This window comes from Punica granatum, chromosome 1 (genome assembly GCF_007655135.1).
Source record: "Punica granatum isolate Tunisia-2019 chromosome 1, ASM765513v2, whole genome shotgun sequence".
Taxonomy (NCBI): domain Eukaryota; kingdom Viridiplantae; phylum Streptophyta; class Magnoliopsida; order Myrtales; family Lythraceae; genus Punica; species Punica granatum.
The window spans coordinates 9,907,178-9,925,250 of NC_045127.1; positions in this window are offsets into that span (position 1 = coordinate 9,907,178).

The following is an 18,073-nucleotide window of genomic DNA, read 5'->3' on the forward strand; positions in this document are numbered from 1 at the left end:
CATGTACACAACCAATAGCAAGTTGAGCTCAATCCTCACTCCGACTTGGCTTGTAATATCCACAAAGTGTATCTGGTGAGTTTCGAACTACTGTAATGTATGTATACAACTAATAGTAAGTTATTATTATTATTTTCTGTGAGGAGCACGATCATGTACACAACCAATAGCAAGTTCAGATCGATCCTCACTCAGACTTAGCTTGCAACAGTAGCAAAGTGTTTCTGATGAGTTTCAAACTACTGTAGTGATGGTAGAGTACTTACTGTCACGGTTCAATACAGTTTGTGAAATGCAGTATTACAATAAGCTCATGAAATTATATTTATGTACTTTTTGTTTGTATATATGCATGCACTATGGTGTTTGTATCATCTTTTGTCTTATAGCACCTCAAATCCAGCCAGGGTCATGACTGGGTTTTCCTGTTCCTTTGGTTTTTCTTTTTCTTAGGGAAGTGCGCTTATAATATTGTTTTCTTATCTCAGCCCAGAAAAAGGTAAAAAGTATAACGAAATTTCGACGAAGAATTTTTTTTTTTTTTTGGGTTCATGTTTTGCCGCCGGTTCAGTCAGAAATAAAGGTAAATAATTAATAATTCTTCAAACATTTTTTTATGAAAAAGGCATTGTTATATGAAAAAAAGAGTTTGGTCATTATATATTATTCGATCACAAGAGAGATTTGATATAAAAATAAAATACTAAATATAAAAGTATAAATAATTCCACTAATAAGAATCGAGTTTAAAAACGTGCATGTATTATTATATTTTGTCCCCCTTCTCTTTTGCCATTATATGTTCATCAAGTGTGAAAACGCAAATGAATTCCGTAGGTTTTTTCCTGAACTCTCTAGGAACTAAGATAAATATGCATGTTTATCCTTCGTGGAAATTGCAGTTGGGCTTCTTTTTTTTCTTTTCCTTTTTTGTCTAGTAAGAATAGGAAAAAGTTAAACCATAAATGGGGGGGAAAAGAACAGTAGACAAGAGAAAATCGGGGAAAATGATTTTGCTTCATTTTTTTTTCTTGCTCGAAAAATTCATTAGTGTAGCAATTGAGAAGGAGATGATCTAGACATGTTAGGTTGAGTTCTTACTATTAGAATTAATTCTTATGCCCTATTATTTTTCTTTTTTATATTATTTGATTAGGTATTACACCTCCTTTATAATCACAAAAAAATTTCGTCGACTCGGCTAGGCGCCTATGACTGAAATGGAATCTTCGTGGCTTCTATTTACAAACTCTCCATCATATTCCTCTCTCGGTGTCATTTTCATGTCTTTTTCACCGAAATTTGCAATCAAACCAAACTGGATACTAAAATAATTTTCATCATGCCTTGATCTGCAAAAAGTTTGACCCACAGACATATCTGTCCCCTAGCATGCAAAGGATGGTTTGGAATTTACCATGAGAGGGCTCTTTGTCAGGTTCTTTGGCCGCGAATGAACTTGAACCTTGAATAGTTTAAACCTATCTCTATCCCAAATATTATTAGGATACATGAATCAATTACAGTTAAAATAAAAAATAAATTTTACAATATTTAGATGCAAAGGGTATGTTCCTTAAAAAACATAAGCAAATTTAGTGTTGAAGTAGCATTGATGGATGCATGCCATATATCTGCATAATCACAAGTTCATACCAGAAACTGAATATTTTATTTCTTTTCTTTTCTTTTCCTCGTATATGGATAATGATATGGATTAGTCAAGGCATGGCAACAAGCTGTATCATGTTCGACCCTTGCACCCCTCTATACGTGATCCTCCGCTCGTAGAAGAGTCGTAAACTAGCACAAATTTATAAGTAGGCTTCTGGCTGAGTCCTTGAGGGTTGGCACATAGTCTGCTTCCATAATTAGACTTTTCTCCTTAACATGAATAAATGACGTATGATGTACGATATGACTAATCGAAATTAATGATTTGGATCATGTAATAATCTCTCATAGGCGTGTGGTGTATTCTCTACCATATGCAAGCCACCTATATATCTTAGTCAAAGAAATGTTTTGCTGCCAGTTTAGAACCCTATCAGCCATGCCTCAGAAAATGTTTGTTCACACTGGAAAAAAAAAAAGATAGTTCATTAGCTCCAAAACAATCCATAATCAAATTGGTTATTCGCGGGCCCTTTTATGTTCCCTCCCAATCAATTTGCTTTATTTTGACAAATTTTATACAGTGCAGATGGGAAGAGAGGGATAAGACTATACGTGATGGTACGAAACTCGAACTCACGAAAGTAATAGATATTAATTAAGTGTATTAAACGATATAACAGTTGCACTGACCAACTTAACTATTTATAAAGGTTAAGTATGAGATATTTACCCAAAAAAAAAAACGCAAAAGGCTAACTATGAGATATAGAAAAGTAGCTAGAAGATGTAGGAAATATTTCTAACCGACACGATTCGAATACAAATCAAATGTAAATTCCTGTAATTTTTTCGGTATATAGAAACTCCTAGAATTTAACCTGTCGTAATTAATCGTTAACAAATATAGTATTTCTTTAAAATAAAAGATTATTTCTCAATAATTTAACTGGCAAAAATAGATTATCTTTTTAGCTTTTGGGTTACACGTTATCCCGCTTAATGTTTTTGGGTAATTATCCAGCTTACTTAACTATTTGGACAGATGACCGGAAAATTAATTATAATTATCACAAAAAAGAAGAAGAGATGCTTATAACTAGCCTTCACTGCAATAACATGTTCTGACATGGAGTCGTTCACATCAAACTTAATTTACCATGACAAAGTTATCATTTATCTGATAAAAATCTGTGAGATTTTAATTATTGCATGGAGATATATATATTATCCCATCAGTTTCATTTTTCAAATTTAATTATCAAAAGCAAAAAATTATTTTAGAAAAACTCTCATATTTTGTTATGAGCAGTGGTAAAAATAAAGTACATGAAACATATATGTTTTAGTTTTTTTCATGGTAAAACATAAAATAGGAAAAATTGGAGAATCCACTTCACTTAATCTATATATATAGAGAGTAATAACAAGATTGCTCCGTTTGTTCGACGAGAACTTTCCATTTAAACTTATTGGACAAAACCTCATCTCATGATCTAAACTCCCTTTGGATCTCCTCATTACTATATATTTAGACTTTTTTAAATTGTTTTTCAAATTTTAATAAATTAATTAAAATTTTATTGCATTTTTTCAAAGAGAACCACCAAACTCTAATGGTAGTAAATATATGGATACACAAATCGAGAGTCCTATTAGCACCTCTCTCCTACCCAAGGCATACCCGCATCCTTCATATATATATATATATATATATATATATTATGCATAAATATATAGATATAAGTGTTAAAAATACATATAAACATGATATTGAAATAGTTTCAGTATTATGCATATTATATTTCAGGACAGCTGGAATATTTTTTAAATTTAATAAATTAATTTTTATAAAGTCAATTTATAAAAAGTTATCTAAGAATAAAAGACGCAAACACCCGCGCGTTGCTAGCTGTTCCTAATTATAACTTTGTGCAACCCAGCTCTTTGCGCGGTGTACAAAAAAATCGATAAAATTTTATTTAAAATTTTTAATTTATTTAGAGAACTTTTGTCAATATTATTTTTAATATAAAATTTGTTTAAGATCGAAATAATTTTTATTTCATGAAGAAAGTGTTAAATATTTATCCACGAATCAAGAAGTGTATTTCATTTTTCAATATAAAAGTATGATCATTATGACCGAGCAATCAAATAGTCACTCAATCACGAGTTAAGAGTTATCATTGCGATCCTCGGTTTTTATATATTATAATTGAACGATTGATGATATATGATCCTTGCTTACCATTTATCATTTTGAAATTATGGGGAGTTAAAATGATGCCTTATTACTTTTTCAAGTATCTAACCAATTACACTTAGATTTTTAAAAATGGGATAGAATCTGCTTGGCAAAATTTAACACAAAAAAAAAACTACTTTCCCAAAATTCGAATTAATTCAGTGGAGATCTTCCACTTCCCTTTCTTTTCCTAAGCTCTTTTTTTGTTCAGCACAAAAAAGAAAATCCTTTTCTTGTTTTCAAAGTTATTTTTATATGGTTTATATTTTTGAAAAAAAAGTTTTTATATGTATACACGTATATGTGCGAATATATTTTAGATATATATATATTTATGTATTTATGTATAGGACCGATAGCTACTTAGACAATACTAGTATACTGCAAAGCTATACTTTATTATATTTTTTTTTTGGGTGATTCTATACTTTATTACCTTGATGAGCAGTATTGGCTCTTTGCATTTGGTCTAAACTTCTACAAGAATATAGAAAATACAAAAAAGGAATTTTTTATCTTTTGTCTTTTGGCCTATTCGGTCGATCAATTTTGGCTCTATATACCCCAACAACTACATGCTGATTAACTCTTGCATATTGGAGGCGTAATTGCCGCGGACAATAATTAATTTGTGATAAAATCCATATTATAGAATAAGGTTACAAAATTAACTCCAAAAGCTATAACGAAGAAGGACACAAATTAAATTAAGGGAAAAAACAAATTAAGAACACCCATATATATGATTGATTAAGAAATAAGAGAAATACAAAAAAAAGATTTCATGTTCAATTATCATCAATGGAACTATATATGTCCTTTTTTTTTCATAACACATTATTATATCATAAAATTTGCCAAAAATATTTTCATGGTAAACTTATTAGATATAAAATACGTGAGTGGACATATTTTGGTCTTAGAAATAATGTAGGAATATTTTTTTATATAAATTTTTTTAATCAGTAATTAAATCAATGGTTAGAATTGAAGCAATGCTGTATATTAACTTGTACGGATATCGGTTTTTCATATTGTAATTTTTTTAATCACAGCCCCTTTAATCGCCATCAAGATAATTAACAATAAACACGCCTAAGGCCTATGATTAACTATAGGGATAAAGAGCATCTGCAGTAGAAGTATAGCAGAGGATCGAATTGTTAATTCATGGAATTATCTGCTTGTTCTCATCTTAGAATGGTATAGAATTCGCTGTTAAGGGCACCGATAACCTCATTATTAAATTAATCACCTGAAAATTCAACTAATCTATATGGCTAAAGTAGGATCAAAAGGACAAAAGACTGTACCAAAACAGTAACTTGTTAATTTAATTATGTATGATTATTAGTGTGGGAATCACTCGGGGAATACAAAAAATACGTCGATGCAATTTAATTATATTAGTTCTATTGAAGGATTAAATTATTCTTCTCTTAATCCAGACTGTGTAGGTATTCTTCCCTCATGGAGATGGGTGATGTATAGACCAGCTAGACTAGCTTTTCACGGGGAACGAGCAAAATATACCTCCTCTATTGAATAATAAGTAACTAAATCATGCCGTTTTTAACAAGGTTTAGTTTTTATATTAGATGATAATTAATGGCCCCTTAATATCTCACATGTTGTCAGAGCGCATATTCGATAATATTGCGTATGCGTTTGTCCCCTTTTTAATTAATTCCATGCGATATGTCTTCAGAACTAATTTAACCCACAAGTGATTGCAGTATTGATTAATAAGTAATTAACTACACCGTATTTAATAAGGTTAATCTTTTAGATTAGATAGTTAGTGACATTTTAAAATTTCACATAATGCAACAGCGCATCATTTTTGCAAGACCCAATTCCTTTTTCTAATGAACTTGCAAGATCATATTCTGACATTTTCATATCAATTACTAATAGATGCCAAAAAAATCTGTGATATATATATATATAGAGAGAGAGAGCCGATCATAATAACAATCATTGTTCCTCTCATTTGGAAACAGTCATTAATTGTACTAATCTCATGGATAATATAAAGCAATTAATCTGAGTAGGTCTTATATTAAACTAACCATTAGCATGTGGTCGCATATATACTATATATATGCATTTCCTCTGTGCCTAACCCGTACATGAAGAATCTAAGGCCACATGCTAAGCTATAATAATCAAATAATAATGAGAAATTGAAAGGAAATATATAAATATGACACGTGGATTTGACTCCGATTTACTTTTTCCTTGCCTTTTGTCCTTTTACATAATATTTCTTTACGATGGTTGGATCATCATTAGCATGATATAGTATGTTGATCTCTTGTTTTCCATTTTCCCCTGAAATAAATTACCTATATTCAGAAGAATATTTTCCGAGTCTTATGGATATAATATAATAAAAGACGATATTATAAGATAATAGAGACATTGATAAGTTTCCATGTCAAATTGAATTTCCAAAAGTGCATTTTCGAAGTCGTGGAGAGAAAGATACACCTTGGGTAGACCTGTAGTGCGACTTTTGTTAGATTTATCGGCATATACAAGATTTCCCGTTCTCTGCCCTGGTCCAGATACACTCTATTTCGCCTGAGAAAGATTGAAGTTTGAACCATCAGAATTTTGGAGAGGTGCAATTAGCTCTATTTTGAGGCGTATTAAAATGAATAGTAAGAATTTATTGTTTTATATAACCCCAAAAAAAAAGGCATGATAACATTTGGACAACAAAATATGTATGCACAAACTCATTAATTTACATGAGCCCAGTTCACAGATATTCACCATCATGGCAAACAACTTCGATTGGCGTCAGCTGTAACAATAATTAATATTCCACTTCCTAAATCATTAGGCATGCATTTTGGTAAAAATGATAATTGAATGGCCTTTTATTCTTTCCATTTATCATTAAATGCAGTCCTAATGATTGATGATGATATGTGCAAGGTCTAATATTAATTATTACATCGAAGCTGTGATTACTATACATTATAGAATAATTTCATCATCAATCGGCACCAAACGTTTAGCAAATAGTCATGGTTGTACGTTGATTAATTAGAAGTCCAACGACTGAGGTGGACCAACATAAAATCATCATTAAACTATTTAGAAGGGGGAGTAAATAGGCCTAACAAACAATTTAAATTGAACATATGTACCAGATCCTCATGCAATAAGCTATTTATGGATCGATCTGCATTGAATGACATGTAACAAAGCAAATGAATGGATAAAATAAGAATGAGTTGGAATGTCAGATCAAAGCACGTAAACTACGTACCCAATGATTTATGAAAAGCCAGTCATCGTGGATACCGGAGATGTTCGTTCATCATATGTAGATAGAAGCATAATTTTTTTATTTCGCTTACAAAGAAGACTTATGAACATGTTACTATGAAATAAAAATCCTAAAGGGATACGGGCAATCCCACGATGAGTATCAAATCTAAATAGGAACGCAATTTGAATAAGTTTCTACAAATATACAGATATATGCGTGTATTATATACTTATTCGCAAATACATCAGAGATTTGAAGGTTTCTTCATCCTTTCAGAATAAAATTAGAATAATAAATATAAGAAATTAAATTGAATGGCAAGATTCCACGAAAATTTTAGAACGGCACGACTGATTAAGAATAATATTGACTAGGCTGTGTCGTAGATATAATACATTCGACGACATCTTACATGCATCTATATTAAATCTAAATAGCGCTAAGCCGACAGGGAAAAAAAAAGTTTTGCAGAATTCTTCAATTAATTTATTTATCATTCATTAGTTTTGCTAGCTATTAGTAGTACGCTAATATAATACACGCTAGGATATGAATTTCGATAAATAACAGGAATTCGATCGGGCCTTAGAAATTTGATTCAGTTACATATGAAAATAATATAAATTCTGGCGTCGACTTATTAACTATCTCCCCTACAGTAGTCGCTTGCTAAATAATATATGTGACTTGAGTATCAACACTTAACAACTTGAGTTTTTAAGTGAAAACTAGTTTTTTTGTTCGTGTGACGCACGAGTCATCGTTTAGAGTGGTTATTCTTAGATGAATTTTTAAAAATTTTGACATCACAATTGAAAATTTCATTAAGTTATATATAGTTTTAAATTGAAATCATTCAAATATTAGTTCATACAATAACAAATTCAGAACAATTGGAAATGAATTATAATACAATGGATGAAAAAATGATATATTACTTACAAGAATATTATATTTACTTAAATATTAAATTCTAAAAAATTATAATAGATGACCTCCATATATTTTGTAAAACAAAGAAATGCAAATCATCTATTTTTAATAATTTTTAAATATATTTAACTATTACTATTTAAAAAATATTCAATATTTAAACATATATATCGTATGTAGTAGATTTTTCTTTTAATTATTAATTATATCGATAAATTTTATATAAATATTTATTTTAAGAAATTATATTTTTATAAATAAATTTTGAGATTATATATTTTAAAGAAAGAATGTGCTTGTATAATAAAATTATTATATTTAATGATTTATATGTATTTACTAAGGTAGTCCTAATTGTATATACAATTAATAATTGTAATTTAGACATTTACATTTATGACATTAAATTATATAGAAAATTACTTTTCTAACCCTATTTATTACGGATACAACTTTATATATATTTATATATATATATATAGCAAAAAAGTCATCGTATAACACTTTTTTTATATTTTCATGTTGCAGCACAAATTCACATCATTTCTTTGTACAACACGAAAAAATAAAAAAATTTCATCGCACAGCATGCCATTCATATTTTGCCGAGAAAATGGCGAGAATGTTGACGTGGTAGTGTGTTTGGAGTAATTTTGCAACAAATAACAACTTAGGGACAAAAACAAAACAAAACTAAAAATAAAAAAAGAAAATCCCGTTTGGATCCGACGCTCCATCAAATTAGGGGCATCGAGGGCGCCCCACCGGCCATCCACCCCTTGATCGGGTTCGCCGATGAGGTCCAAGCCGGCCGACGACCCCGATCGAGGGGTGGGTGGCCGCCCCCACTGCCTCCTCCGATCGCAAATGGGGTTTTTCTTTTTATTTTTTAAAATTTTTAACTTGTATTTTACTTGTTTATGCCCCTAAGTTATTTGTTACAAAATTCCCCTAAACAAACTATTACATCATTTCGTCCATTCTCGACATTTTTTTGATAGAATATGGACGGCATGATGTGAGATGAAAAAAAAAATTGTGCTACATAAAGAAATGATATGAAGTTATGTTGCAACGTGAAAAAATAAAATAAAATAACATATTGTACGGTGATATTTTTCATATATATATATATATATATGTATGTATTGGAACAACGAAGCTAAATTGCATGGAATCATGAAATAATATCAAGAGTTATATGCATCATCAAAATTATTTTATTCTTTAATTTTCTTATAATAACCAGGACGTTCGAACTTCGTTCGACTAATGTCATGGTCCATGTGAACATTCTACAAGCCCATAATACATATTAGTCTGGCCATAGGTGTGCATGTCTTGGTGATGGCAAGTTGGTGGGTTTTTCTCCCCACACCCACCATCCTCCCCTCTTGTTTTCTTTAATTTTTTAAAATTAACTAAATGAGGTATGAAATGTAACAATGAGGTAAGCAAAGTTTCTTCGAAAACAATTTGATACAAAAGTTTTGATTTGGTTGCAATCAAATGCATTTCGTCATATCCTCCTTGACGTCGTTAGCTTTTACTGATGTGGTGCGTTTTATATGTCACTTTTGTCACGTGAAATCAATCATAACTTGCAACGTCATTAATGTAGATGTAAAATATGAAAAAAAAACCAAATAAAAATGCATAAAATAATAAAAATGCATAAAAGTATTTGAAATTTTAAAAAATTATAAAGTTCAAAGAAATTAAGAAAAAATATCAATGTTCACAATAAAGTTTAGAAAATTATAAATTTTAAAAATTAAAGGAATTAAGAAAAAATAAAATAAAAAATAATAATAATGCAGAAAAAATAGAAAATTTTGACAAAGTTCAAAAAATTAAGAAAAAAATATCAATACCCACAATAAAATTTAGAAAAAATATTAATACTTATTAAAGATTAAAGAAATCAATAAATTTTTTAAAAAATCTGAAAAATTCAAATAAAAATTACAAATATCGATAAAAAAAAATGCCGGCAGGATTTCGACGAGCTCTTTTCACCATAAGCATCAAGATCATCTGCTGACCTCAACCTCTTCATGATTCAATCTACTGAGCAGACAAACAACAAGAACAATTCCTTCTTCCCTCTTTATTTTTCCCGGTTTGTTTCCAAATTATGGTCAGTACGCTATTCCGATCTTCTCCCTACCACAAGAATGGCTGTAGTGCGAGTCATGGGGTGGAACCGCCGCTAAATCCACGGCAAAAACGATCGATCTCTACAACAACCCTTGACAAAGGAGCCAACTTGTCATATTAACTTCGATTAGACTTCCCAACAGATTAAGCCCCACTTTTTTTTTTAATAATTTCAAGTGAAACAGGGCTGAGGCGCCCCCGTCGGTGAGCCCTTCCCCTGAGCACGGTCTCCGTCCAGCAACCTACATTGGGGGGTGGGGTGCCCAACCCACGACTTAGAAAGATCTAAGTCAAATCTCTCGGGCTGGAGTGATCTATCTCGAGATCTCTCTAGATCGGGGAAGGGGGCGGGGCCGGCCCCACCTGCGACCCCGCTCCTCGACTGAGCTCGTCGTTGAGGTCTGAACCCACCGGCAAGCTTGGTCGAGTGGTGGGGCCGTTGGCTGTGGCGCCCCCCACCTCGACTCATTTGAAAAAATCCAAAAGAAAAAAAAAAGGAGTGAAAAGGAAGAAGGAGATAGAGGCCTCCAAAGAGCATCCGACAACTACAAGATTCCGAGGACTAGTGCTGCTGGAAACAGCGATGAGGGGAGAGAGAGAGAGGGAGGCCAGAGGAGTCTAAGGAGAGAGAGCGAGTATGGATTGAGGAGAGAGCTTGGGAGGAAGGGAGACAACTTTTTTCATTTTATTTTTATTTTATTTTATTAAAATTAATAAAAATGAATTTTTATTTTTATATTTGCTCCAAATTGAATGTTATATGACATATCACTTGCTACATCAGAAATTTCAAACGGCATTAAGCAAGAATTGATGGAATGCACTTGATTATAATAAAATTAAAACTTTTTGTATCAAGTTGTAACCGAAAAACTGTTTGCACCATATTGTTACATTTTGCAAACTTTTTGTACCATCGGTGTAATTTATCGTAGAATTTTTTTATATGTTTAAACAAATATAAGATTATTTGTCTACAGATAATTATTTAAATCAATTATCAAAATAGATTTTCATATACATATATATGTATATATTTTTCTAGAACATATATATATATTTATTTGATAAATATTTTATTATTGTGAATAAATTACGCCACTATATAATGCACTTGTATTCAAGTTTTTATTTATTTTATTTATTTATTTATTTGATAAATATTTTTATTAACGTGAATAATTGTATCTATTTATAATTAGGGCACTATTTAATGCAAATGGGGTTTTTCTCTCAAAATAAATATGCCACATATATATAATTTATAAAAGTGGAAGAGCGGAATGTGAGCATTCGATTGAAGAACCCCCAACTCTAGGTTAAATTTCATTAGTGGCTCGAATCAACCAACTCGATAACCCTCAGCTCCTGGTCAAGGCGTTTCTTGAGTTGCTCCATTTGATGTAAATTCGATGTATCTTAATTGAGGTTCGTATAATTGGCATATATTGGCATTATATTCAACGGATGTTATAAATATGTCTAGATAATTTGCATATTGTATTATATAATTAAAAAAATTGAAAATTAAAATTTCCTCAATAAACGAAAAGTACTGCTCGAATTACGTGATATTCTTCAAGTTTAGTGTACTAAATTTTCTATAAATATTTGAAAAAATTCATTTTATCAATCGCCCTTCTATTCAATATATCTTTTTTGTAAATCTTTACATGATATTTCTAATTTCTATAAGTACGTATACATATTATAGAATTACGATCTCTCTATAAGTATATTGTTTACTTTATAGAGTACCTATTTGTTTATTGTCATCATAATTTTACTTATTGGACTGCATTTTTTTTTGTCTATACTCATTTATAAGTTACACTTGTTCATTATCTATTTTTATATAAAACAAAAGTAAAAAATTAATGCGCAACATGTGCAAATCAACTAGTAATATATATGGTATATTGCACCATATAGCCTAACGTTGATAGATATTCTTAGATTTATCTCAACGTCAATTTTTTGCCTAAGGTATCCCAACATTGCTAATTTAACGTCACCATCTGGCCCTAGGGGATATTTGCAGAAACAAAAATAGAAACGTTGGGATACCTCAGGCAAAAAAAGGACATTGGGATAGATCTAAGAATATATGTCAATGTTATGTTATATGGTGCAATAAACCCTCATATATAAAAGCGGAAGAGCGCAATTGTCAGAGCTCCATTTGGGAGCTCTCAACTTCGCGTGAATTGACCTTTCATTTTTAGTTAAATGAACTTATACCACATTTTATTAGTGTTATATTCACCGAATGTTAAAAATTTGTCTAAATTATTTGCACATAATAATATATAATAAATTATTTTTAAAAAATTAAAAGTTTCCTTGATAATCGAGAAAAATTCATCGACATACGTAATAAGCTTCAAGTTCAATGCGCTAAATTCTCCATAAATATTCGACAAAATTCATTTTATCTATCGTCTTTCTATTCGTTATGCTTTTTTCCTAAGTACTTACACATATGACAAGATCCCAGACTCTCTATAAGCGTATATTATTTGATTTATATGTCTAGGGTACGTGTTTATTTATTGTTTTACTTATGTGTTTGCTTTTTTATATATTCTTATACATATTCATTTGTAAGACACATGCTTTAATTATTTATTTTGTAAAAAAAAATATGAAAAGAATCGCGTAACGCGCGGGGATCAACTAGTTTTAACTAAACCGAACCAAATTAGGCCAACACAACAAGGACTGGCAGCTCTCCGTCCAAAGATGAAAAAAACAGCGTTCTCAGATTAGTTCTGTATATTAATTATATCATCTTCATATGCCAAGTTTTCAATAATAATTAGTAAAACTTAATTATGTACTCTTGTACTTGCCCCCTCTTATAAAGTTTAATATGCGCGAAAACATAGAAGCACTAATAAGCCAAAATAATGTCAGTTTTCACTGTTCTTTAATATAACTTCGGTTTTTCTCGGAGCCGCATTCAGTCCCTTGTTAGCAAAACAGGCATGTTAAGGACCAGGGTTCCGTAACAAGGCACATTGTTTTCGATCCAATGCGAAGAGTTTTTACTATTTTTGTGAATATACATTTAGAAAGTATTTAAGTATATGTGTGCACGCATGTGTTCTATTCTCGACTCTATATCTGTATCATTCCCATAAAAAAAAAATCTGGAATGATTTGTTTACCTAATAATGTAGCGACCTTATTGGATTATTTCGAGGGATCGAAAGCATGGCCGACCAAGTTGCTTCTTAATTTAGGGTTTGTTCCGGTAGTAAATTAATCGTTAGTTAATTAATTTGGAATGTACGGACTCACAAGCGGGAATTGAAAATTGAAACCGAGGGAGCGATGATGAGTGTGAGATTTGGGGGGCTAATGAATGAGGGAATGAATTGGAAACGAAAGGACGAATGACATGACGAGGCCACGAGACCCACAGCCCCCCAAAAGGTCCAAATAAAACATGCAAATAGCACAAATTAAATTAATTAATTGATTAATTAATTAGTACCTTATTTATTTATTTAATTAAAAGAACCAAAAAAAAATACTGTAACATTGAGAAAACCGCGGCCCTTAATTTCACCCCAACTCCCCGACACAAAGCGGTTTTCACAGAATAATAAGCTGTTTTTCATGAACACTTCTCTCTCTCTCTGTCTCAGCAGCCCACAATATCAGAGAATAGGGAGTTTTGGGCCTAATCGCCATATGACATGATATGATGAGATGACAAAATCATTTGTCTCCGGTTTTAGCATTTTCCTCTCAATTAATTAGCCAAGAATTAATTGTCCCGTCTGCATTTTGTTTGATAGTGACTTAATCGATTAGGTTTCAAAGCCTAAAAGGCAGCTACAAATGTAGTAGGGGATCGTGAACAAATCTATTCAAAATTTTACGGGAATTTTCTAAGGTTTCGACTGGACCGTCTCATTAAAAAAAAGATCATCAGATAAAATAGTTTAATATAGTGATACATGTTTTAATTTAAAAATTAAAAGATTTTTATTTAATTACGATTCTATGCCTCTTTACGTATTTTTCATTTACCTTTAGATTCATGAGATTTCCTTTAAACAAGAAAGAATAAAAGGACAATCCAACGGTTCTCGAGCGGGATGTTTCATGGAGGGGTCGACGGGGTGGATGATCCCCCACATTCGCTCAAGGAATAACGAATTCATTATTGATTATCTCAGCTGGTGCAATGCATTGCTCATACTAATTACCATGGCGTGTATAAACTATATCGGATCCGTAGTATTCTTTGATAATAGCAATTTGATCAATTTTGCCTGCATCAAATCTCAGACATATGAATTCTTCGACGTTTCACAAAATATATATTTTAAACAATTGTATAGTGCTATGCTTTTTTTTTTTTTAAATTGTGTTATGAGGGAAACAGACGAGTCTAATATAAGAAAATAAAAAACCTAAATAAGGAGGTATAAGAAATGCCCCATTGACGGAAACTGGACCTAATTAAAACCTTTGGTTTTCAAAATAAAGCGTACATTATACTTCCTTTTTCGTGGTTGAAAATGATTTGATAATACTTTTAAACTTGTGGAGGACTTTGTGTTGAAAATATTGTCTTTTCTTCAAAAAGACGGAGAAAGTAGAACAACACTTTTTGTGCGCCGGTTCAATGCATGGACGTGCATGCATGTCAACATTCGGAGGACCTTTTCTGTGGTTGGTAAAGATATTAGGTGTCCTTATGTTTTCTGTGTGTTTGATTCTACAGTTAATTAAGGAAAGATTTTAGTTACCTCTCCTTAGAGGCCATATTGATATCCAGCCGAGTTAAAATTAAATGCTTCAAAGTCACATGAACATGTACATATCTATGAGATGGAATCAGAATGGGAATGGAATATTAACGAATACGATGATTACGCTTACTAATAATTATTGCTGAAAATGATGTTCAAGTTGATTTGTACTTAGACATGTTTTTTCATGATGTGATGTAACATATATAGACAAAAATGATAGTAATAATAAGTTATAAATTAATTCACTTGTTGTGCATTAGAATGAAACTTAACTTGTAATTACCGAAAAAATGAATGCAACTTGCTGTGCCATTTGATTCCTCCGAATCATTGGAATTTTGTATATCATCTCAGGATTTTTGATTGGGGAAGGCATATACACGCATTATGTGTGGACACATGTAGAGGTCCCTGGCTCCGTGGGCATAGTTGTTAATTTGTATAGCTCATCAACTAAAAGTGTAACTTGAACTTTTCCATCTAATGCATAGGTCAAAATGGCACGGGTTATCATGCATGAACTCGAGTATATGACAAGATTTAGGTCATCGGGTGCAGTTGATTTGAGTATGGTTAGATTACAGAATTGCAAAGATTAAAAAAAATTAATGAATTAATATGGATTGGTTCAAGCGATTCGGTACTTATTCCCCTTAAGCAAGATTTCGGATTACAGTTTTATAAATGGAAAAAAAATTCGCATTGAGAGAGTTTTAATGAACTAATTATGCTTGAATTGTATTAATCAGAGACTGTTGGACCTCCAAATACCAAATTAACACTGAAAAAAACAAAAGAAAATTTTAATGATCAAATAATTTTTCATGGATTATAGACCAAATTATATGATTGTTGTATTTGGTATATATACTGAATTATTGAAAAATGTGGGTGATAATGCAATTGGTGATTTTTGTTTATAAAGATAAGATGTGGATTTCACCATTGTAATCTCGCTGTAGTTTGAAAATTTTACGTGTTGTAAAATCTTCAACGAGCACGATGATAAAAGTCTAGTTCGTTAACCAAAAAAAAAAGATGACATCTAGCATCTATCTATGTAACAACATATCTGTCTATCTATCTATCTAGCAACATATTAAAACTGGCCCACTGTAATCATATGCTACACATGTCCAACTTTTTTCTTCTCTTTAAAAAATATTAAAACTGATGCGTTGCAATATGTTATCGCTTGTCCTTTTTTTTTTCTCTTTCTTCTCTTTAGAAAAATGTTTGATTTTTTTTTTCTTTTTATAACAAGAAATGTCCCGGACTGCACCAGACTTACAGCCGACTTGCAAGCTAGAATATAAACGATCAAATCTATTATAATAAATAAAAGTCGATAAGCGCTTAAGAGATGTCATCTTTTGAAAATCCTCAATTTATGGTTAGACACAGTTTGGATCGCGAAAATTTAATTTTTTAGATGCTCGTGTATTTGCCTATTTTCATTCCCTCTTCCTAATTGGTTAAATTAATTTGATCGTGTTTTTAAATTAGTCTAAAATCAACGAATTATCTGTGATTAGTTCAAATTATTCGTACACATTAAGATGTTTTCTTGAAAAATGAAAAAATATTACTTGAGAACTCGAAAAGGCATCTCAAAATATAAAAAATTATTTGTACACTTTAATTGTTTTCATCTAAAATTCCTATAGATAGAGCTATTTTTCGCGAATTATGCATATGAAGTTCAAGTTTGTTGATCAAAAGAAGGTGTGGCGCAGTGTCGTATGCCCTCACCTAGAAGTCAAGAGATTTCAAGTTTGACAATCAGTAGGACTACATGTACCATTTTATTAGTTATTAAAATTGTTATTTCATTATACTAAACTCATGAACCTCTATTATAATTTTAAAAAATTCAAGTTTGCCAACTACCTCTCTGTTTCCTAAAAATTTCTCCATTATTCTCGGCCCATTCTACCTGCCCTTCCCTCTCCAAGTACATATAAGTATGTCTATATATATATATATGTACGTATATCTTAAATTCTAAATATATATATATATATAACTTTTGAGAAGGGAGAAGTATAACGGAAGCCTTATATCTTTTTTTGAACTTCAGGCCTATAAGTTTGCTCCGTAGAAAACTTTTAATCCTATCCATACGTAGGAAACTTTTAGTCTTATCCATCACTAGACGTCATAGAGCTGCTGATGTGGACTTCACGCCATTAAGTTTGTCCTAGATAGCCATTAATAGTCCACCCGTCACTGTTTTATCAGCTGAATTTTTTTTAAAAAAAGAATAAATAAAATAGTAAAAAAGTAAAAAGAATAAAGAAGAAGATGGAGAAGAACCTCGATCGACAACCCAGCCGAATTTGCCCAAATTCAGTTGAAGGTGAATTTGCCAATTACAGTCTTTCAAATCAATTCAAGCCTTCTACACCTCTCTTTCTCTTCACAATTCTCAAACCCTAGAATCATCTTACTCCCAAACTTCTGTTGTTCCTCCTCCCTCCAAAGTTGCTACTACTACTCTTCCTCCCTTCGGGGGTGCTACTCGTGCTCTTTCTCACTGTTTTTTTTTTAATGCTGGCCTAGGGTTTTCAAAAACCCAATCGGCTGCATTGTAACCGGGGTTGGGGCTTCAACACGGCCACACTCCACGGGATGAGGTCGCTGGCGTAGGAAAGCACCCAACCCGACAAGGGTTGGGTATTTCTTTAAGGGTTAATCATCTAAAAAGACACAACATTTACATTTTTTTCTTAAATAGAGCACGACATTTGAAAAATAACATAAAATGATTTGACATTTGTATTTTTTTTCTAAATATAACACGACCTTTGAAGAGTAACATAGAAAGGTGTGACCTTTGCACTTTTTTCTAAATATAGCATGATCTTTAAAAAATAGCACAGAAATGCACGACTTTCAAGCACGATTTTTTTTAACGTGCTAAATTGCAGCTAAATCTGAAGGTCATACCTTTTTGTGCTATTTTTCAAAAGTTCGTGCTATATTTAGGAAAATATGCAAAGTTTTGTCTTTCTGTACTACTCTCCAAAAGTCGTGTTATATTTAAGAAAAATGCAAAAG